A 24,821-nucleotide genomic window follows, 5' to 3' on the forward strand; every position below is an offset into this window, starting at 1 on the left:
CCTTCATAGGCTGCTAGGATTTCCTTCTCTGTGGGAGTGTAGTTGGCCTCAGACCCTCTATAACTTCGACTCCAGAATCCCAGTGGTCGGCCACGAGTCTCTCCAGGCACCTTCTGCCAAAGGCTCCAGGACAAACCATTGTTCCCGGCCGCAGAGTAGAGCACGTTCCTCACCTCTGGTCCCGTCCTGACTGGGCCAAGGGCTAGCGCATGAGCGATCTCCCGCTTGATTTGGGCAAAAGCTTGTTGCTGTTCAGGGCCCCAGTGGAAATCGTTCTTCTTGCGGGTAACCAGGTACAGAGGGCTCACAATCTGGCTGTACTCAGGAATGTGCATTCTCCAAAAACCTATGGCGCCTAGGAAAGCCTGTGTTTCCTTCTTGCTGGTTGGTGGAGACATCGCAGTGATCTTATTGATGACCTCGGTGGGGATCTGACGCCGTCCGTCTTGCCACTTTACCCCCAGGAACTGGATCTCTCGGGCAGGTCCCTTGACTTTGCTCTTCTTGATGGCAAAACCAGCTTCCAGGAGAATCTGGATGATCTTCTCTCCTTTCCCAAATACTTCCTTTGCTGTGTTCCCCCACACAATGATGTCATCGATGTACTGCAGATGTTCCGGAGCTTCACCCTTTTCCAGTGCAGCCTGGATCAGTCCATGGCAGATGGTGGGACTGTGCTTCCACCCCTGGGGCAGTCGGTTCCAGGTGTACTGTACGCCCCTCCAGGTGAAGGCAAACTGAGGCCTACATTCTGCTGCCAGAGGAATGGAGAAAAAAGCATTGGCAATGTCAATAGTGGCATACCACTTTGCTGCCTTGGACTCCAGCTCGTACTGGAGTTCCAGCATGTCCGGCACGGCAGCGCTCAACGGTGGAGTCACTTCATTCAAGCCACGATAGTCCACAGTCAATCTCCATTCTCCGTCAGACTTGCGCACAGGCCAAATGGGGCTGTTGAAGGGTGAGTGGGTCTTGCTGACCACCCCTTGACTCTCCAGCTCGCGGATCATTTTGTGGATGGGGATCACGGCATCTCGATTCGTCCGATACTGCCGGCGGTGCACTGTCGAGGTGGCAATTGGCACTTGTTGCTCTTCCACCTTCAAGAGTCCTACTGCAGATGGGTTTTCTGATAGTCCGGGCAAGGTGTTCAATTGCCTAATGCTCTCTGCCTCCACAGCAGCTATCCCAAATGCCCACCTGAGACCTTTTGGGTCCTTGTAATAGCCATTCCGGAGGAAGTCTATGCCCAGAATACACGGGGCCTCTGGGCCAGTCACAATCGGATGTTTCTGCCACTCCTTCCCAGTAAGGCTCACCTCGGCTTCCAACAGAGTCAATTGCTGCGATCCCCCCGTTACCCCGGCAATGGAAACAGGTTCTGCCCCCACATGTCCCGATGGCATTAGGGTACACTGCGCACCAGTATCAACTAACGCTTTGTATTTTTGTGGCTCTGACGTGCCAGGCCATCGGATCCACACCGTCCAAAATATCCGGTTTTCCCGTGCCTCTCCCTGGCTAGAGGCAGGGCCCCTCTAGCACTGGTTACCATTTCCTTCCTGGACATACATACTAGAGGTTCCTTCAAGGGGATCTGTCAGATCATCCTCCCTTCTGTAATATCTGGCAGCTCGGTCCTGGGAGGTTGAGGCTACCTTCACTTTAGTGTTACTCCCCCGGTTAGTGTTTCCCTCCTTGAGTTGACGCACCCGTGCTGCCAGGACAGAAGTGGGTTTCCCATCCCACCTTCCCATGTCTTCCCCATGGTCGCGCAGGAAGTACCATAGCTCAGCTCGTGGGGTGTACCCTCTCCCTCTAGCTGGGGGACGTTGGGCTCCGACTTTGGGGCCTGTGACTTGTACCGGTGCCAAATGGGAACTGCTCCTCCTCACCTCCTGCTTTATTTCCCTCATCTCCTCTTGTAGGCTCTTAATCACAGCAGAAACGTTAGCCTGCATTGGGCCATTGATCATGCTTTCAAAATTTCTAAGCTTGCTCGTGACAGAACCCACTGTCTCTCGGTCGTTATCTGCATTAATCATTGCAATGAAGGTGGAGTATTCGGATGGCCCTAGAGTTGCCAGATTCCACAACATTTGCCCTGTGCACCTGACTTTGTCAGGGTCATTACCATGCTGTCCATCCCTCCCAAAGAGTACCTCCAATACTGCCACTTCTCTCAGCTGCTGGATCCCTTCCTCAAGGGTCTTCCAGCGCATTCTATGATGGTGCTCCTGCATTCTCTCTCTGTGGACAAACCTCTCTCTCACACTCATTAAAAGCCGCTCCCAGAGGGAAAGGGTCCCTGGCTCCCTTACAAATACCAGATTGACACCTGAGTCCTGAGTCAAGGGTCCCAAATTCCTTGCCTCACTGCCATCCAGTTGCACACCCGTACCCATAAGATCCCAAACCCGAAGTAACCAGGTTGTAAAAGCCTCACGCCCCCGCCGTACGATGTCTTTGTGCAGATTACGGAGACTGTCGTACGTCAGGGACTCTGTGATTATCTCAACCACTGGCTCGCCTGCAGGTTCTGAGGGCCCTCCTTTCTTAACTGAGTGGTCTGATTTCATCTTAGATTTCCTCGTTTCCACAGGGGCGACTGCTGCTGGCTCTGACTGCCCTTGCGTTTCAGCTGGAACCTGGACGGTTGTAACGTCTGTGGGTTCTACTGCTGCACCATTAGACTCTCCCTCTTCAAGGCAGGAGGAGGGATTCCCAGCAGCTGAGAGAATGCACTCCTTCAGCATCTGGCCCATCTCACGTATCTCCTTCACCCAATCCGAGTGGTTCATTTCTGATGTGAGCTGTGAGGCAGGGTCAGATTCTGGAGCAGCATTCCTAGTCAGGGTAGTTATCCAAGCCAATCTCCCCTGATCTCTGAATACTGAATAAAACAGGATTATCAGCAACACCAGCCACTGTATGATATCATTAGCACTTAGGAAAGCTCTGAATCCTTCGAAAACTGGTGGAGTAGACCCAAAGAGCTGGGTTAGGGGTTGGGAGAAAGTTTCTCCCGGTGTCATTTCCTCACAGTAGGTACCATTATTAAAGTAACCCCAAAAGCATACATTTAGTGTTTGATAGCTCCGAATCCATGTGCCCGCCTTCCAGAGGAAGTTAATAAGCCATGAACTCCTCACCTTATTAATCCATAAAACAAACTGGATAACAGTCACGGTAGCCTTAGTTATAGGACCCATGTTTAGATAAGGGCCTGCAAATGGGAGAAATACAGCCACCACCACATGCCACACGAATCGGGATAAGCTAGCCCACATGATGCCACTTAACAAGGAATCTATATCCAACGCACAAGAACCGTTATTCCTTTTATCTCTCGATGCCCTCGAGCCCCACGTTGGGCGCCAAAATCTGTCTTGGTTTGAAAAAAGACAGGTGTCTGTGGAGGAAGGCAGGAGCCTCCCTTGAAATGGAGAGTGCAACCCCCTTCCCTCCAAACTACTATAATTTTGAAATTAACGGGCCTTCAGGCAAAGATATGGGGAATAGGAATAACAGTTCTTTACTAATATATATATATATATAACACAAGGCAGGGAAAAAACAAACAACCCACTGGTTTACACTGACAGAGTCAGGAATACAACCTGACACCCTGTTAGGGTGGCAGTAGCAGTCCGATAAGATGCTGGCTGCAGTCCTCCTGAAGTGATGGGTGTAGTTCTGTGGAAGCAGCAATCAGGTAAAAGAGTCTGGTCTTCCTCCGAAGGTCCAGTGGTCGGCAGGTAGCTCTCGTCCTCTGGAACTCAGGTGGGGGGAAAAGCTCCTCTGGGAATCCAGTGGAAGAAAGGCGGCTAGGGTGTTCAAAATCTCCGTTTTTATTTGGCATGGACTGCTTGGCTCCTTCCCTCCCCCTCCCCGGGCGGAGTGTCTCACAATGGGATGGGGAGTCGTGAGGCAGTTCCTTGATGGGCCATTAACAGGAGATAGCCCAGGAGCGAGTTACCGATGGGTCAGGCGATAAGGCATTGTTGTGCCCATTGACAGGAGATAGTCCAGAGGGGGGGAGGCAGGGAGCACCGCCCCACCTGGTCTCAACAGCTCCTGAAGATGGTAATAGAATATATTTTTTTCTTTTGGCACATTTTACACTGTAACCCAGGACAGATGTAAAGATGAAGCTTCCTTCCCTACTACGGCCCTCACATTACTGTCCCCTTTAGATATTTCAGGTAGGCAGGGATGAAGTCATGAGAAGTCCAAGGGCAATGAAGAAAGATTTCAGGGTGCTGGGACAGCTGGTCAAGGGATCGGGAGCACAAGCTGTGTTCTCCTCTGTGCCTCCAGTTGCAGGGAATGATGAGGTCGTTAACAGAAGAGCCACCAGATGAATGCCTGGCTTCAAGCCTCGTGCCAGTGGCAGGACATTGGGTTCTTTGATCATGGATTGATCTACAAGACACCAGGCCTGCTGTTAATGGATGGGAAAAGCTTATCTCAAAGGGGGAAGAGGGTTCTAGAGGACAAAAGTTAGCAGGGCTCATTGAGAGAGCTTTAAACCAGATTCGAAAGGGGATAGGCATGTATATGGGCCTGCCAGAGAGGTGCCTGGGGGTAGTAGCTTAGTACTCGTGGGGCAGCATTTGAGAACCAAAAGGCCTACCACTCCTCGAGGGAGAAATCTACATACTCAGCTCCCTTCCTGAAATGCTTATACACCAATGCACGCAGCATGGGGAATAAGCAGGAAGAGCTGGAGGTCTGTATGCGGTTGCAGGGCCATGATCTCACTGTGATTACCAAGACATGGTGGGACAGCTCACATGACTGGAATGCTGCCATGATGGCTATGTCCTTTCCAGGAAAGACAGGCCAGCAAGGCAAGGTGGTGGAGTTGCTCTTCATGGAGAGAGCAACTGGAATGTATTGAGCACTCCCTGGGGGCAGATGAAGAGCAAGTAGAGAGCTTGCAAAGATTAAGGAGCAGGCTCATATGAGAGACACTATTGTGGGTGTTTATTACAGGCCACCTGATCAGGATGGGGAAGCTGATGAGGCCTTCTACAGACAGCTGAAAGTAGCCTCAGTCACAGGCCTTGGTTCTCATGGGGGACTTCAATCACCCTGATATATGCTGGGAAGGCCACACAGCCAAGCACATACAGTCCAGGAGGTTCCTCCAGTGTATTGATGGTAACTTTTTAACTCAAGTGGTGGAAGAGCCAACAAGGAGAGGTGTATTACTGGACCTAGTACTGACAAACAAATAGGGACTGGTGGAGGACATTAAGGTTGAAGGCTGCCTTGGCTGTAGCGATCATGAGAAGACTGAGTTCAGGATCATGGGTACTAGGCACAAATCAACAAGTAGGACTGCAACCTTGGACTTCAGGAGGGCTAACTTTGACCTCTTCAAGAAACTGCTTAGAGAAATCCCCTGGGCCAGTGCTCTGGAAAGCTGGGGGGCTCAAGAGAGCTGGTTGATATTCAAGTACAACTTCCTCCAACCTCAGGACTGGTGTATCCCTAAGAGCAAGAAATCAGGCAAGGGAAGCAGGAGACCTGCTTGGTTGAGCAGGGAGCTTCTGAAAAGGCTCAGGTGGAAGAAAGAAGTTTACAGTACATGGAAGAAGGGACTGACCACTTGGGAAGATTACAAGAAAGTTGTCAGAGTATGCAGGGATGAAACAAGTAAAGGTAAAGCCTCCTTGGAGTTAAACCTGGCAAGGGACATCAAGGTCAACAGGAAGAGTTTCTTCAAGTATATTGGAGGCAAAAGGAAAACTAGAGAAAATGTGGGCCTGCTGTTGAGGCAGGTGTCATGGTGACAGAGGATGAAGGGAAGGCAAAGTTACTAAATGCCTTCTTTTTATATTATAGTTTCCACTAGAAAACCCCTCAGATCCAAGACGCCAGCAGTGTGAGGGCACACTATTAAAAGTATTACTGGCTCAATCACTACAATGCGAAGCACTCACTTTAAGTGCTTCATTTAAACTTAGGTCATTTTTATATTACATCAAACCTCCTTCTGAAGAAGAAAAGCTGTCTCATGCATTGAGTATGATTTAGGCTAAAAAGAAAGAATCTCTGCTTATGGTACCTGTACTTGTACAGATAGAGGCCTTTTTTGACCAACGTCACTAGGCAATTTGTGTTCTGCCTCAAGACAGTAAATAAGCATAGACTAGTCTCATGGATGAGATGATACTCGACATCTAGTCTAGAAGTGGCTAGAATATCACCAGACATTTTCAATATAAGATGATTTAAATTGTTTTATTCCATCATAAGCCATACCCAACATCAACCAAGTACTGAGATGCTGATTGAGCACATAACTAGTTTTAAGCATCTCGAAAGTTCTATTAGGCAATGTGCTTAAATATCTTCCTGAATAGGGTGCCTTGATAAAATTATGAATACTTACAACACGACCAAAGAAATAATTCATCCCAATACACAAACTGGATATTTCTATGCAAACTATTCAATGTGTATGGAGTACAGCATCAACCCAAAAGGCAAGCTGAGAAATTAGTTCTGCACAGGAATGCAAAGGATGCAGAAGATAACTGACTCAACATCGCCTGATAAGAATCCTTCAATAATAAGAATGTTGTAAAAAGATATAGGGGTGCTATTCTGACATGTTTTTCACTGCCTGAAGAAAGTTCTGACTACATAAATACCTATGTACACAAGAAGAACCTGAACTGATTTGTCTTGTCAGTATATGTGCCTGTTTTCCATGGCATCTGTAGCAAAATTGGTCTTCCAACCAGTATGTGCTCATGTGAGCACAACCTCTCCTTGGGCACCATCTCTTTATTAGAGCTGTTCTTCAAAGAGAGGTTTTGACAACTTAGGAAACAAATCACCTGAGGTAGCTCCTAACTTCTTATTTTCTGTTAGTCTGACTTTCTCTGCCTAAAATAGAAATGGAGAAAAAACAGGTTTTTTTTTTTATTCTGGTATTCTATTATTTTTCCAAGATATCGCCAGAAAGCCATTCAAGATTACCAATCTAGTCATGTAGTTTCCAGATCCAGAACATAAAAGAAAAAATTAAGAAGGATATTTATTGATAAGGTATTAAAAAAACATTCCAAATGGTCCATTAGCTAAAGAAGGCAATAACTAAAAATTAATCAGCTGGAGCTGAAGGATTTTCTGTATTATTTGAAACGATCCCTATGTCAGTCTCTGCACAAAAACCAGGCACTGCACAGGTGCTCACTAAAGAACTACTGCAGTAGTAGACATAAAAAAAGCAAGTAAATAGCAACTGTACAGCCTCCAAATAGGGAGCAATACACGACCTAGGATCTCAGAGGAATTGGCACTAGGTTCTGTGCTATCCATTTTCACTAGTGACCTGGGGTACTGTGTGAGCCCTGCTTCATCAAAATCACACCAAGCATATGCTGAAGGATGACTAAGACCTTTGAGAATAGAGAAAGATTATGTAGTTCTAGAGAGCTTAAAGGTTACTCTCAATAACTGTGATTTAATGTCAAGTAATGAATTCAGAAAGTGATAGAACCTAAATGCAAAATGGACACCGCTGTATAGAAAGTACTAATATAGACATAAGCTTGGATCAGATGATTGATAAGAGAGAGATTTCTCTTTAAGGTATCAAGAATTCAGTTTCCTCTTCTGCTATACAAAGTCAGACATCTAACTCTGAGCATGCAATTTTGAAAAAAAAAATTCCATTCCTATGCATTTTTCTAAAAGATACTTCTGTTTTGCCATATTGCCAGAACACAGGGTAAAAGCACCAAGCTAGTGAGAATATAGCAATAAACCTAAAATAAACCCGAAAGAAGGCTCAGAGCTCCATGCTGCAAAGAAGTTTCTGAAGCTCAAATTAAATTGATTCTGGGCCAAGATCACTCAATAAACATTTTATGATGAAGTAATACTGTGGTTCTACATTGACTTTAGACAAGTTATCTCATAAGCATTATTAATACTGCTCTCTTACATTATATAGGTGAATGATATCTAATTAATTTGTCTTATTCTGACAACCAGGGTGATCTACTTCTGTAAAACACCTTCACTGCACCACTCTAGACAATTATTATAGTCTAAGAACACTTTTTTTAAGCTTTGAATTCTATATTATATCAGTATTTTATGAAATCAGATGTAATTTACAAGCTGGATTCATAGTAGGAAAGTAAGATCAGCTGCGTCGTGAGCATCCATATTTTAAGAATGTTTTTGGAGCTTTCTTTGAAGCACCAAAATATAAATGCAAGATATGTATAGACTGGCAGATTAATGATAATGGAACCTCTCAGGTTACAGATCTGATATAGCAAATACTAATTTCTATGGTAGCAAATACCAACTTCTTTCTTGCTAATTTCTCACTAACACATTTAATCATACAAAAGAACAGATTTTCACATCAAATGCAGAATAAGCTGTATTTAGACACAAACACTTTGCATTCTTGATTTAAAGTTTCCCTCCTGCAGTTGAGTCCATGCAAATACCCAAGACTTGTAACTCAATGTGATTTTCCTCACACAGGTTGCTAGTGCCATTTGGGATGCCTGATCGCAATCATCTTAACATTTAGATTCTGATCTAGGAGGTCACAGGTCTCTGTAGGTCCTGTGCCACACCTGAGTCCCCCATGTCATACCTGAGTGTCTTGGATACATTAGTTCTTTCAAGTAGCACTAGATGCCTACATATGGATAACTGCATCAGCCCCTTCAAGTTAAAGAAATGATGGTTCCTATGGCAAATAAGCCAAGCCATCAGACTTAGTTTGCTTTCCCCCATACCACTGTACAGTTTTAGAGCACAGAACCTTGTTTTCCAATCAAGAGCCTTTCCTTAAAGAAGATAAGTTACAGAAATTAAAAAAAAAAAAAAAGATACTCCTGGCATATCCATAATTAATGACTGTAATTTTCTACCAATAAAAATCAGGAAATCTGATATTAAGGTTCCATTACATTATACCAGTAACACTGTACAGAAGAAAAGTTTTAACTAACTTTTCTATTTACAATATGTCCTCTTAAAAGCTCAGATAGCTCATGCCATCTACTATACAGCTGCCGATATCACTACGTAGTTAAAAATATGTATTTCATATTTCAAGTTACGCTTCTTTTCAGAGACTCCAGGAACTGAAAAGATAGGAAGCCTAAATGAAAAAGTGCTTGCTTTTTATCTGACTCCTTGTAAAAAATAAAACGGAAAAGGGTGAAAGTGTATTTGTTGCTTGGTGACTGCGAAAGCAATTTAAGCACCTAGGCAAATTTCCTTTAATTTGTCCTTTTAAATGTGGTTTTTATTCCCATCTTAATTCTTACCATGCTAACCCATTCAAGTCCATTTTCTCCAGTAGGAAGCTCTGAACATACAACTGCTACTAACAGATGGTTCCTAAACTACTTCCTTACACTAGTGCTCTTATTACAGAAAGATTTTACAGTAACAGCTGCTCCCTCACAATTGTTAGAATGGTAGTATAGTGTTATAATAATTGTATTTCATAGAATCATAGAATAATTAACATTGGAAAAGACTTCTAAGATCATCAAGTCCAACAGTCAACCCAACACCACTATGCCCACTAAACCACGTCCCAAAATGCTACATCTACACATTTTTTGAACACTTCCAGGGATGATGACTCCACCGTCTCACTGGGCAGCTTGTTCCAATGCTTGACCACTCTTTTGGTAAAGAAATTTTTCCTAATATCCAACCTAAACCTCCCCTGGTGCAACTTTAGGCCATTTCCTCTTGTCCTATTGCTTGTTACTTGGGAGAAGAGACCGACCCCCACCTCACTACAACCTCCTTTCAGGTAGTTGTAGAGAGCAATAAGGTCTCCTCTCAGCCTCCTCTTCTCCAGACTAAAGTTTCCCCAGTTCCCTCACCCGCTCCTCATGAGACCTGTTCTCCAGGCCCTTCACCAGCTTTGTTGCCCTTCTCTGGACACGTTCCAGCACCTTCATGTCCTTCTCGTAGTGAGGGGCCCAAAACTGCACACAGGATTCGAGGTGTGGCCTCGTAAGTGCTGAGTACAGGGTCACCATCACTTCCCTGGTCCTGCTGGCCACACTATTTCTGATACAGGCCAGGATGCTGTTGGCCTTCTTGGCCACCTGGGCACACTGCTGGCTCATGTTCAGCCGGCTGTCGACCAGCACCCCCAGGGCCTTTTCTGCTTGGCAGCTTTCCAGCCACTCATCCCCAAGCCTGTAGTGCTGCATGGGGTTGTGGTGACCCAAGTGCAGGACCCAGCACTTGGCCTTGTTGAACCTTATACAATTGGTCTCAGCCCATCGATCCAGCCTGTCCAGATCCCTCTGCAGAGCCTTCCTGCCCTCAAGCAGATCAACACTCCCACCCAATTTAGTGTCTTCTGCAAACTGACTGAGGGAGCACTCAACCCCTCATCCAGATCATCGATAAAGATGTTAAACAAGACCGGCCCCAAAACTTAGCCCTGGGGGACACCACTTGTGACTGGCCACCAGCTGGATTTAACTCCGTTCACCACAACTCTCTGTGCTCAGCTGTCCAGCCTGTTATAACTTTGTTTTCAAAATATTTTATTACTTTTTAAACATATTAAAATATGTTTTATATTTGTTATAAATTTGTTGTAACTTTGTTTCTATCATGAAGTTTTCTGTTGATCATTTTCATAATTATTATCACATTATGACCTTTGCTTATGACCTTAGCTTAACAAGGAAGATATTAATATATAAATTAGTGATACTGATATTTCTAAAATTTGCAGTAGTAGTTTACCATTATTATTGGGCGTATTTTTCTTGAACTGTACTCACTGTCAGCTAACTCTCCTGTCAGACACATATATAATCATTAACGTCGTGAAAGGGAGTCATCTTGTAATTGAGTTCTACTGATAGATCTTCTAGTTTGTGCAGAAAGACATTGCAACTTAGGACAATGCTGCTGCCAGAGTCATTAGGTTCTAGATAATCCAATAACAGTATCATCCAAAATCACTAGTGAGAGTTAAAGGAATTTCAGATAGTACATCTCTGCCTCAAGGATTACAGTTATGTCTAGGCACAACTCTTCCTCTGATATTTTGCAATCTTAGCATTCCCAAGGGTCATTTTTAAATGTTATGTTTTCTTTTAGACAAACGTAGGTCTAAAGTCACCATCTACCATACTTACAGAACCAGTTTCCTGTTTTTAATCTGAGAACAAAATCTGTTTTATCTTTTAAACAGTAAGTGTGAAAACTTCATCCATATTTAATGTTTCTCATAATTATATCTGTAATTATAACTATAAAGCTTTCAGATCTTTCTGGTAACAGATTGTCTCTGATATCTATTTATTATTTTTATCACATTAGAAGATAAGATAGGGCACGCTTCAAGGACTCATGACTTTAGGAACACTACAAACACAAAGCTTAAACTTTGGCAACACTCCATCTTTTACATTTTAACTTGGCAAACACAGATTTCACTACTCAAGAATTAGTAACTGAGGAGACTATCAGACAGCATCTGCTGGGGATAATTATATTCAAATCAACAGGCCCAAATAACTGAGGGCATCTCTCATCTCTTCTATTAATTATTAACAAACCTTGAAATAGCAGGGAAATTCCGGAAGAATGCTAATGTGCCATTAATTTTTAAAGAACAAGCATCATGACTGGTTAGCTTGACATCAACCAAGACAAAAAAAAGAGTGAGCTGATACAAAGTCTAATTGATAAAAAGTAAAGAACATGAATGTAATTAATGGCAGGCAGTATAGATTTAGAGAAAATAATTCTCACCATACTAACATGATTTTGATAAGATTACAGATTTGTCCAATAAAATTGCCTAGTTTAAACTTTGTAAAGCAATTCATTCAATAACACATGACTGATTAAGAAGTTGACACTATATAATATCAATAAAGCACATGCTAAATGGGCTGAAAACTGATTAACTGACGTCAGAAAAATACTTGCCAGTGAAATGATCATCAGGATCTACTGTAATAAATGAGAAACAGGTATTGTGGGTTGTGAATTGGTTGAAGAAAAGAAGTGAGAGAGTTGTGGTCAATGGGACAGAGTCTAGTGGGAGGCCTGCATCTAGTGGAGTCCCTCAGGGGTCAGTACTGGGGCCAGTACTATTCAATACATTCATCAATGACCTGGATGAGGGAACAGAGTGCACTGTCAGCAAGTTTGCTGATGACACAAAACTGGGAGGAGTGGCTGACACACCAGAAGGCTGTGCTGCCATTCAGTGAGACCTGGACAGGCTGGAGAGCTGGGCAGGGAGAAATTTAATGAACTACAGCAAGGGCAAATGCAGAGTCTTGCATCCGGGAAAGAACAACCCCATGTACCAGTACAGGTTGGGGACTGAGCTGTTAGAGAGTAGCGTAGGGGAAAGGGACCTGGGGGTCCTGGTGGGCAGCAGGATGACCATGAGCCAGCAATGTGCCCTCGTGGCCAAGAAGGCCAATGGCATCCTGGGGTGTATTAGAAGGGATGCGGTCAGTAGGTCGAGAGAGGTTCTCCTCCCCCTCTACTCTGCCCTGGTAAGACCACAGCTGGAATAGCGTGTCTGGTTCTGGGCCCTTCAGTTCAAGAAGGACAGGGAACTGCTTGAGAGTCCAGCACAGAGCCACAAAGGTGATTAAGGGGGTGGAACATCTCCCTTATGATGAAAGGCTGAGGGAGCTGGGTCTCTTTAGCTTGGAGAAGAGGAGACTTGAGGGGTGACCTCATTAATGTTTATAAATACGTAAAGGGCGAGTGTCAGGAGGATGGAGCCAGGCTCTTCTCAGTGATGGCCAATGACAGGACAAGGGGCGATGGGTGCAAGCTGGAGCACAGGAGGTTCCACGTTAACATAAGCAAAAACCTTTTCACTGTGAGGGTGACAGAGCACTGGAACAGGCTGCCCAGAGAGATTGTGGAGTCTCCTTCTCTGGAGACATTCAAAACCCTCCTGGATGTGCTCCTGTGTGACCTGCTCTAGGTGGTCCTGCTCTGGCAGGGGGGTTGGACTAGATGATCTTTCGAGTTCCCTTCCAACCCCTAACATTCTGTGATTCTGTGATAAAACCAAGAATATGGATAGAAACACAAACAACAATGAAGACAGGTCAGTCTGAAAAGTTATCAGGATCATTTGACTACCTGGTTCCAATAAAAGAAAGTGTGCTTTAATACAGCCAAATGCAAAGTTATAGAGGTAGGATCTCTGAAAGCAAACCTTAAGGCCTATGGTCTACAGAATAAAAGCGTTAAAAGAGGATGGAAATACTATATTACAGAACATAGATGTTATGTGAGAGTTTGAAATGAGGGGATATATTAGGGCATCCTCTCATATTTGCCGCAATAACATCATGGCAAGAAACAGCCAGTGCTTTTTCAGACTGTACAAGCAGAACAATAATGAATTAATGTCCCTCTCTGTATGGCACTCATACAAATTATGATTAATATTATATACCGGGTTTTTGTTGATATTTTTTAAAATATTTGAAAAATTGAGGAAATCATACAAAACCATGAAAATGATAATACTGGAGAACATGCTTTGCAGTAAGAGACTTAATGAGCTAAATAATGTTAATTTATTAAAAAGCATATTGAAAGGTGCTTCAGTTGTTGTGTGTAAGTGGATTCACACAGAGAAAATACTGGGAATTAAGGTTCTGTGTAATCTAGCATAAAAAAGCATAACAAGAATAGAAAGCTAACAGTTGAAGCCAGACAAATTAAGATGATGAATTAGGATCATATTTTTTAACAGTATAACAGTCTTTGGTATAAACAAAAAGTTCCCTTGCTTATGAATTGTTCTGCCAACTAATCAAGAGTAGACACATACCTAGGAGACACACTGGAGTCAAACACAAACTATAAGGTTTCATAGAGTGGAAACAAAATTAAGTCTGACTAGATGATCCAACTGTTTCTTTTGACTCTAAATTCAATATATAGATACTATAACATTTTACTACTGCTAATACATTGTCATTTAGTATATTTGGCCTAAGGTACATAGATTTTTATATTTTACCGTTGAGTTCAGATCTTTTATTCATTATTTATACATTCAGTTTTGGGTTTCAGTATCAGGTTTTTTTGACAATTTTCACAGTCTAGTGTCTAAGCTTCAGCCTTTGTGAACAGAACTTGGAGATTCTTTTTTGACCAATTTTTCAAGAAGAAAATTTTTTACAGGTTTGTTTAACAAATTAAGAAAATACTGGTCTTACTCCCTTTCTCCTCCCATCCATATTCAGTAATAAGGCATGATTAAATCAGACTGCCTATTACATGAGGCAGTAATACTAGGTGAAGTTTGATTTGATTTTGATTGTAGGTTTTTTCATTTCATACGTGACCTCAGTTAGGGTCTACAAAATGTGTCTTTGACCTTCCATCTGTTCCCACTCACTGCACAGGAATTTTGAAGAGATTCAAATTAAATCACTGACCTTATCTCACACTTCAGGATGTGAAAATTCAAAGACCCCAGCATCTCTTAGCTGAATCGCTAGAAGGAGCTGCACAATAAAAGCTGCAGCTCTGCTGTCCTGCATCCCACCCCATTTTAGGCAATGAAGACAGAGAGAAATACATCTTCAGAGGTTTGGGGGTCGGTGGATTCATCCACACTCCAGAAGCACCTTTCTCTCTCTGCTAGCCAGAGAGGGAATTCAAGGCATTTAGGTTCCTAACACAGGTGCTAACTTCAAAACCAGATGACTCTGTACTGCCAGATTTCTTATGTTATGCAAACCAATGCTGCCATTGCCCAAATGAAAACAGGATGGTTGCAGCTACTTAACAGTTTTGACAATCTGTTGGTTTGATCACTAGTTACTGGCTTTAGAGGAAATCAAATTCAAATCACTCTGTCATTCACTCTGTCATTACCCTTCAGAGTAGCAAAGCCACTGAAGTTAACCACAGAAAAGTGAGTAAAAGAAGAAACCTTTCCTATGGGCAGTGCTGGAATGTACAACCAGGCACTAGAAAGCAAAGCTCAAAGAAAAAAGTTTTCAGAAGTTCCAGTGTGGATTTGTTCTTAAAGTAGTATGCACAAACAGTAGTATTTTGAGATTTTATCAAATGCCACATGGCATAACAACTCTATGACAGCCCATTTTTGTGACTGCTACAATCAGTCATGAGGGAGCTGAATTCAAAGAGTAATTGCATGACATGTATGATAATGCAAGACTTGTTTCACAGGAAGCAAAACAACATGAATTAATGGCATTCACACAATGAAGGAGGCTATCGCTGTAAGCGCTAATACATAGGAAATAAACAGGGAGAGTTAAAACCAAATCTAGCTAGTTTACACCAATCTGCATTTCACCAAGGTGTATCAAATTAGACTTATTTAGAAGTCGAAGTGATCTTACACGTATAGTACCTATTACAATCCAATAAAGTATTTCCTTAGAAAATTTAAAAGAAAGAGTGAAAAACACCTCTGTTCCTCGTTAAATTGCAAGGTCATGAACTGAAATACATGAAACAATCTCAGCTGAAGACTATCCATTTTGATTTTAGAGTATGTTCAGGATCACTTCAAAAAAAGTAAGTTTGCATATCAGACTTACCTGTATTAAATATAGAAAAATACCTTCTGAGTAGCTGTCTACCAATCATAGGAAAACACAAGCTCACTAAACTGCACTTTAGGATTTGAAAATCATAAGCCTGAAGTTCAGCTGGGAATCACTTCCATCAAAGCTCACAAGCACTTTTGGACCCATCAACCACAACAACAGAATTAGCTACAACTAGCAAGCAGAGAGGTTTTCCTGGCTCTCTCTTTGGACCACTGCACCATGCAGTTTTACCTCAACAAACTTTCTGCTTAGGCACAAGACAAGGTAATCGCCAGCATTATAAAAGAATACTGTCCCAAGTCTAAATCTGAACTATATCCAAAACAAATTCCTTCCTAAAACTTGTGTTGCAAAGTGTCAAGTCCATACACAGATGCCTTCATCAAATGCATTTACGTGGGCCAATCACTAATGTTACATCTGAAGTGGCAGGAGATGTGACTGTTGGCATAGCAAAAGAAAGGGGCTGCTATCACTGAGCACCTAAGAACAAATTTTCAACATCATCCAGATGGATCCAAATAGAAACTATTTAGCATTTGATGACTAGCCCTTTGACAGGCCAGTTCCATTTGGCAGAATTGGCCATTCCACCAAAGCTCTCACTCTACCTAGGAGAAAGCAGCTTGATCTCTCAATTTTATAGCATGATTGGTACACAAGGTGGACAGGAAGACTTACTGCCAAAACCGGATCACTGTTTCATCTGGTGAAAGGGCTTCACTGACGGGATATTAAAATATGCAGCTGCAGACTTCCAGTAAGGTCAAATAATTTAGTCAATAAGGGATCTGAAACATTGCTGGGGCTCCAAGAAACCCAAATGTAAAAGCCCAAAATAGTCTAGCCTTCAATCCTACAGGCTACATTCAGCTCAAGAGAGAAAACTAAATGAGTCATTGACAGTCTGTAACCAAAGCTTTTTCTTCAAATACCAGCTGAAAAGCCCTTCTCATTCACCTGCCAGGTAGAAGGTGTACAATAAGTTGGTCTGCTTGAACCATAAGTGTTAATACTACCCTTAGGAAATGTCCATGACAATTGAGGCAGGCAGCATAAAAGATCAAGCTGTAAGACGTAATAACTCATGTTCCTGCTGCCTTGGCCAGGGCCCCACATAAGGAGAGAGCATGAGAAGGCTAAGCCTTTGTTTGAGGCGAGCTAGGGGAACAGGGACGGAAATAAGGAGCTGGAAGGGAGAGGGTGAGCAGTGAACTTTGAATCTGTGAAGGAAACCGGTCAAATCAGGCATCAGCTGAGCCCAGCAGAGCCTGCTGCAGCAGGGACAGAAGGGTGGCCGCTATTTTAGGCACTGGAAAAGAAGGAGTGTGGAGCATTTGTGTTGAGTACAAACAATGGGGTTCACTGAGTATAAAAGCAGCTGATGAGCCTGTTCTATGCTAAGGAGATAGGGAGTGATGCTGGATTTGGAGGATTTCTGCAAATTTACTTAAAACTCTTTCATCTTATATGAGAGAGAGAAGGCAGGGGACTGAAGGACTTGACTAGGTAAGAGGCTGGAAAAGCAATTGTGGGGGAGGGGGACGTGCGCAAAGTTTAAGTAGAAACATATTGTATGTTACTGTAAAACAAAAATGAGTAATAACAACTTTGATAGTAAGAAGCATGTTTTGGTGAAAGAATTGGATATGCCATGTGGTGTAGGACAAAAAACGAAGTTGGAACATTCAAGAACATGCTCTTACCCCAACTCTAAAGTTTATACACAAAGAGAGAGAAAACAAGATGCAGCAAGCCACTCTCTTACCTCTGCCCTAACGCACAATAGTTCCACTCTTGCATCCAATCCTCCCCACTTTCAGTGTGACCCCTTTAAGAGAGATGAAGCAGAGACAAACAACTCTAAAGATGCTGAGGTTAACGATACCTGACTTTTGTTATGTCAAGAAGGACCACACAGAATTATAGAAAAATAAGGTTGGATATGAACCCTCAACAGGACATTAAATATAGTTCCCTGCTCCAGACTATTTCTACCTTTCCCAAGAGAAGTTCCCACAGCCTGTTTTAAAGATCGCCAGCGGGGAAATTCAGAACCTCTCTAAAGACTGGACTCCAGTGCAGCCTTATCTCTACCACTACAAAGTTTTTTCCTGATATCCTATTTAATGTTAAATTTCTTGCTAAAATTTAATACAGGCATGTCTTATCTTAGTAGTAGTGCAGAAACAGAGACCAGATTCCTTTTGTCTGTGCAACAGTTTTTATCCACTCAAAAACTGCTACATGCCCACTGCTTCTTTTCAGTTGAGCTAAAAAACTGCCAAATGCTCCTTATCAGCTCTGCTTTATAGATCTAATCTCATTCCCTTTCCACCTCCTTTAGACTCTCTCCAAATGATGCCTATATGTTGTCTGATACAATTTATACATTTTTACAAGAGAACAATTCTCTTGATCTGTTCCTTCATTATGCTCCCAAATCATTTTATGAAGAAGTAATTCCTAAACATCCATTCACAATGCTGTATTTGTACAGCTCATTTTTCCTAAGTGCAGTGTATTGTCCCTACTGACTTTCATCCAATTTTTTCAGAGCACGTCTTCAATCTGTCAAGATCAATTTAATTCTAATCTTGTCTTCCAAAATATCTGCAGTCCCTCCCAACCTCATGTCACCCTCAGTGCAATAAGTATACTCTATCTGCCATCATCCAGGATGTTACTGAAACCTCCAAATAGCAAAAGACAGACTTAGGTGGATCCCCGCTCTTTCCGTTCTGACAACGAGCCATTAATATCAACTCACCGAGCATGTTTTCCAAGCAGTTTTGCACCTATTCTATAATTATTTTCACCTTAACCATGTTTCTCCTGCCAGCTTACAAAAATGTCCTGTGAGACCGTTACAAAATCTTCCTAAAATAAAGATATATGACATCTCCTCTTCTCTCCAATTCACATGGCTGTTACCCTGCCATAGATATATTGGTTTGACGTAGTTTATTCTTGACAAATCCATATTAGCCGCTACTCACTTCCTTATCTTCCAGCTGCTTACAAATTTTTGTTTGTTTATTCACTACAGGACTCTTTCAGTGATAGACGTTAAGCTTACTGGTATTACAGCCATAATTCCCTGGCTTTTCTCATCTTCTCTCTTATTCTTTCCACCTTTTAAAATTTCTTCTATTTTCCTGCCTCCCAGCTCCTCACCCACCCTCCACAAGTTCTTGGAAATAATAAAATAACTGATATGATAGTTTCAGTCTGCTCACAAGTACCTCAGGACGAATATTCCAGCATTTCCCAGACTTTTCTGAGTCTCAGTAATCCAAAGGATTGGGACAGTATGTTGGGTTTGTGTGTGGTGAGGTTTTGGTAGCAGTGGAGGGGCTACAGGGGTGGGTCCTGTGAGAAGCTTCTAGAAGCTCCCCTGGCTCCAAGTCGTACATGCCTCTGCCCAAAGCTGAGTCCATCAGCAACACTGGAAGCACATCTCTATAACATATTTAAGAAGTGAAAAACCTGCTGGGCAAGTTTTTCTGGAGCAGAAGAGAGGAGTGAAATATGAGAGAAACAACTCTGTAGACACCAAGGTCAGTAAAAAGGAGGAGGAGGAGGTGTTCCAGGCACTGGAGCAAAGGTTCCCTTGCGGCCCACGGTGGGGTGGCGGCTGAGCCCCTGCAGCCCCTGGAGCCCAGCGGTGGCCCAGAGGTTGGCCTGCAGCCTGCGGAGGGCCCCGGGCCGGAGGAGCAGGGACCGGGCCCGGAGCAGCCGCGACTCCGAGGCAGCCCGCGCTGGAGCCGCCCGTCGGTGGGAGGGCGGCAGCCCCGGGAGGGACCCGCGCTGGGGGGTTCTGGGGAGCTGCGGCCCCGCGGGAAGGACTCCCGTTGGGGCAGTGGATGGAGGGCTGTCTGCCGGGAGAGGGACCCCGCGGTGGGGCAGGGGAAGAGTGTGAGGAGTCCTCCCCCGCAGGAGGAAGGAACGGCAGAGACAACATGTGATGAACTGACTGCAGTCCCCATTCCCTGCCCCCTGCGCTGCTGAGGAGAAGGAGGCAGAGAAATCGGGATTAGAGCCAAGCCCAGTAAGAAGGGAGGGGTGGGGGAAGGTGTTTTCAAGGTGTGGTTGTATTTCCTATTACCCTACTCTGATTTGATTGGTAAATTGGTGGTGGTGATGGTATTTAAATTTTAAAGTTGATGTTATTTACCGAAGTCAAGTCTGCTTCTTGCCTATGACCATAACTGCTGAGTGAGCCCTCCCTGTCCTTGCCTCGACCCTCGAGCCTTTTGTTACATTTTCTCCTCCCCATCTCACCGGGGAGGGGCAGGAGTGAGTGAACGGCTGCCTGGTGTTTAGTTGCTGGCTGGGTGGCCTAAACCACAACAGACAGGAATCAAATTTAGACAACACATTCAGCTTCTTGAATGAAGTACAGAACTGGAAACAAGTCCAGTTTTAAAACAACATATGAGATAGGTCACTCACAGAAACAGAGCTGAAGTCTGGTTTAGAACTTCTTTCTCATTATTTCCTGTAACTGTTTGCATATGTAGAAGTGATTCTTCCTCACAGCATTTCTAGGCTAAGAGAGATGTACTGCTCAGCGATAACTGCTGTCTAACCTGTGAATGTCAGAACATCCATGGCCTTCTCCATTAGTTATCTGGCTTTCTCTTGCAATAAAAATAACAGAACTTTTCCAGCTTCCTGTGGAAAGTTCAGTATTTACCAGGCCTCAATTCTGTACAGCAATTATAAGGTTAAAATGTTATGGATAAATACAACAGCAAAGAGGAGATCTGGTAGTTATGTTATTAAATTCTTGTGTTTATAGTCAGCCAATTTCACAATAATCTAGAAAATCTACTCCATCTTACTCAAAAGGACTTATTAGCCAGAGGAAAGAAATTCCATAAAAGTTGAAAGGCTGAGCAGAAGTTCAATAAACTTTGATGTCTGCAGTGAGACAAAGAATTGTGCAAACCCAATTGGCTCCAAAGCTTAATACAGATAAGCACGTGTCATTACTGAGCCACCAAGAGCTAAGGCTATTGGGTTCCCATCATTCTACCCTAGATCTTAATGAAAAGGTCACCTTCTTGCTCAAAATGGAGCTGGACATACAAAACCACTGGAAAGCCTGTGTGAAATGAATCAGCAGTCTAATTGCTTTGGATAATTGTCTGTATAACAACTCTAGACAAAAATTAGGATTTCTGCTCAGAAATCACGTGCCCTGTGAAAGTGAGGGGAGTCCCACTCCTGAAGACCACTTCCCTTGGGCACCAATACTGGCCATCACCTCAGAACTCTTTTGACAGGATCCCATTTGGACTGAATTACATCTGGTTTAGACTGATGCTTTATTTTTCTTGATTTTGGTTGGGGTCTAAACAACGTCAGGCCTGGAAAAGTAAGACTTCTTCCATTTCTCTTCTCCATGAGGAGTTTATGCTAGAGACATATGACCATTAAGAGAGATTGTGAATAAATCCCAAAGGCAATATTAAAGCAGTGTTGTTTGTTCGACTAGCATCAATAAATTAATGTGCCCTGTTAAAGAAGTCCTGTTAAGTTGATTTTTCAAGCTTGGTCTTTGACTTCTTCCCTTTCTCAGAAATCCAATTACTCATTCTTATTTTCCCACTGCTGATGTAAGACAGTATCTGAAATCCCTTTTGTTCTTTTTAATCATATCTATTTCCTCTATTAGATATTGTGGTGAACTTTCAGCTCCAGAGTCTTTGAAGCTGTTTTCTGACATTTTCGGGGCCTATCCATAGACAGATGGAAAGATGACCAAGAACATCTTAGATCTTTCTATTACTGGGTAATTATTTTTCTTATCTATTTTCCTGGGCAGTTCCTACTTTAAACAAGAAACCTTGCAAAGAAGAATTTTAAATTGACTGCTATGGTGACAAGGCAGACAGGTCTACAGAAATACTCAGACTATACCCTACTGAAAGTGTTAAAAAAAGGCCCTCAACGAATGACTTTGGGAGAAGAAATAGAGAAGCACTACATTTTACAGCAGCTAGCCGTATTAGCCTTCTTTATTTTGATGAGGCTTCCTCTCCCTTAGCTCCAGTGCAGACTGAGAATTACAAAAGGAAAATTTACCGTTGTGGAATACATATAATCTAATCATGCAATATGAAAGTATTTTTGTGTAGTCAAACATGTTTTGGTAATAAAAAAAAGAAAACACTCAGTAGCTAGTGGGTAAGGATATATAAAATATTCTAGCAGACAGAGCAATGGTTTGGAAATAATTTCTCTCTCCTATCCTTGTGTAAGTACCTTTTGTATACTGGATGTGTCCAAGAGTAAATAACTGTAGATTTTGGAACACAATCTATTTTCACCGTAGTTGTTCAATTCTTTGAAATTAACCTCAGATATAACAAAATAACCTGTCAAACTGCATATAATATATGGACTTACCTAGATAATTAGATTACATATACATTACGGTCCAACCATACTTTCAAGCAATTAAAGAAGATCTGTACTAAGGAAATCCACGTAATACACCACTTACTGGCAGAGAAAAATGTATACCAGTTGCAGAAATCATCAGGGAAAAGCTGTGACAGCAGAGTTGTAACAAGGTAAGTAATAATCATAAGGGAATATTGAGTGAGAAAATTATCTAGGAAGAAGACAATGTTCCCCATAGGGAAAAAAAGTCTGGCAAAATAAACAAGATGATAAGAATGAGAGGAAAAAAAATGTATCATCAAACAACAAAAAAAACCCTTTTCAGCCTTTGGAAAAAAGTCAGATTTTGATGATTTCATGGATAGAATGAAAAACTCAGACCACGGTTAGCTCACTTCGGTATTTCTGTTTGTCAGAGTTAACATTAGAAAATGACTGAGGAGGTGGAGAGACAGGAGGTCAGGCAGTGTGGGCGTCAAGAAAGATGGAAAGAGAAAAGAACTTGCAGCAGTCAAAGAGGCAATGGATGTCTGATGAGGCTGCCACATCCTTTCAAATAAAAAAAGAATAGCAAGATTTTAAGACGCCGTTTTCAAAAGACACTTGCCTCCCTTATAATAATAATTCAGAAGGCAGTAGACTTAAAAAGAGTGATTTCTAAAATAGATGAAGTCTTGACCTCAATAATTTTACCCTTGCTGCTTGCCATAGAATTCTCTGTAATATGAGGCAAATTACCTAAAATTAAAGTTCTCACAGGTGGCCACTAATTGGATCCTTTTCATTTTCTAATCTTGACTTGAGAGCCTAGAATTTGGTTTGCAGAAATACTGAGTATTTACAGCTGTGGCTCATTAAAGACTCTGAATTATTTGAGGCCAAGAACAGCCAACCTGGGCCACTCTCCATTGCCTGGAACAGAACCACCTGAGACAGACAGACAGACAGTCAGGCAGGCAGGCTCAACTTCTGAGAGGAATGTTTAATCCTTATTATAAAGTTGATAAACTGAACCTCAAAGACAAAAGTAAAATTTGTCTAAGCAATTTTTGTGCATTTGTGCTCTATTACATCTCAGCTAATAAAACTCTCCTGGATTTAGAAGTGGTGTGTCACCTCCTTTTTAACTACATCTTGGACCAATGTCTGCCTCTAAATTGTCCTCTTTTTGGCACCAGAACTGTTATTTCTTTCTCTATATTTATCTTCCCAGCCCATGATGGTTTTTCTTATAAATCCTGCAGCCAGCTCTGGGAAGGTCAGCCCTGACCTACACAAAGAAGACAGAGCCTAACTCCACCGAGAGCTTCTGCACTGCATTCCTCAAAAATTAGAAAAGGATCAGATTATGTCTAAGTGTTCACAAGGTATAACAATCAATATTACAGACAAGAAGAGGAAATAAGTGTTTTCAGAGTAGGAATGAGCAGTATGTAAAAAGTAAGGTATAAATCCACATGTCAAGCAACAAAGAAAAAAAATAGATTGTTCTTTGTGTCAGCACCATCTGTCAGAGTAAATGAGGCAGCACTTCTAGGGAAAAAGTGTTTTTCCTTGTAACTCATACACAACCATAGGAATCATTTAAAGTTACAAGTTTGGTTTGGAGATGGCAAAAGTGATTAATTACTTTCTGAAGGTGCCTATCCCAGATACCTAAAAAGTAACTTAAATTAGATTTCTAATTTTTAAACAGCTAAAATTATATATACTTGATGATACTGAAAGAAAAAGGAGTTAAGGCTAGACATTCAACCTGAAGTCTAAAATTTCATTAAATCTGCATATTGACTTTTCCAACTTTAACCCACTTCAGCCATGCTTTTATTTTTATTTTAAGTACTTTTAACTTTTCCTGTATTCAGCCTTTCAACAACCTAAAATTGAGGTGTTTCTGTAAACTTTCTTGGGTTTTTTAACATACATAACAGTACTCAGAGAGCAAACCAACACATGCGGAAGAAATTAGACAAAATTTTTATGGCAACCTTAAAGTTACAAACTTAACTCTTCATATTGCAAACATTATTACGTCTCATTTCATCTTCTTCTGCTGATTTCAGGGAAAAGCAATTATATGATGCCAAATCTTTCCTGTGTTGTCTATTGCATTTCATGTTTTTCCGAACAACATAGGTAAAATCACAGAATCACAGATCTTCTCATTACCACAAACGCATTTTTCACAAAGATTTTTTTTCACCTTCTCTATGGGAAACTGTAAAAGAATCTGTACTATAAAGATTTTCTCTTAAAAGACAGGAAAAGTCAGAATGAAATATCTCATTTCCAGTCTAGGTGAAGATCAGACCCATATTTTACTACAGAATTGATTAAATAAGAAAATACCGAAAAGTTGGTTGGTTTTTTTTCATTTAACAAAATACCATATAATGTCTAGCATATTCTCAAATAATTTTGTAACCTTTTTTGTTTCTGCCACTTTTAATAACCTCATTTTGTATTTGATAGCTTATAGGCTGTACTTTAGAGAAATCTTTAACACCGAGTTTTGCAATAATCAGACTCTATTCAGCAGAGTAGCAGATTAAGCAGCGTTTTGCTTTCTTACAATGCCTACTCTATTTATTTTATGTTCTGACAAATTCAATACGGGAATAAAAGGATCCAATTTTGACTAAAGCAAAAGCTACAATTTCAGAGTTAACATCTCCCTACCCAAAGAAACAGGGACAAAATGAAGAAATAGATGTAATAGAGTCACAATATAATGGTGGTCGAGCATACAGTCAAGCCCTCAATTCAACAGGACATGAAAGCGTATAC

The 24,821-nt window shown here is 42.0% G+C and overlaps 1 protein-coding gene across 1 annotated transcript in view; it reads right to left on the bottom strand.

Annotated features, from left to right (window-relative positions):
• The window catches only part of NALCN (sodium leak channel, non-selective), a 252,275-nt gene that overhangs the window by 203,609 nt on the left and 23,845 nt on the right, over positions 1-24,821 (bottom strand).

The sequence above is a fragment of the Leptosomus discolor genome, chromosome 1 (assembly GCF_034619465.1).
Source record: "Leptosomus discolor isolate bLepDis1 chromosome 1, bLepDis1.hap2, whole genome shotgun sequence".
Classification (NCBI taxonomy): Eukaryota; Metazoa; Chordata; class Aves; order Leptosomiformes; family Leptosomidae; genus Leptosomus; species Leptosomus discolor.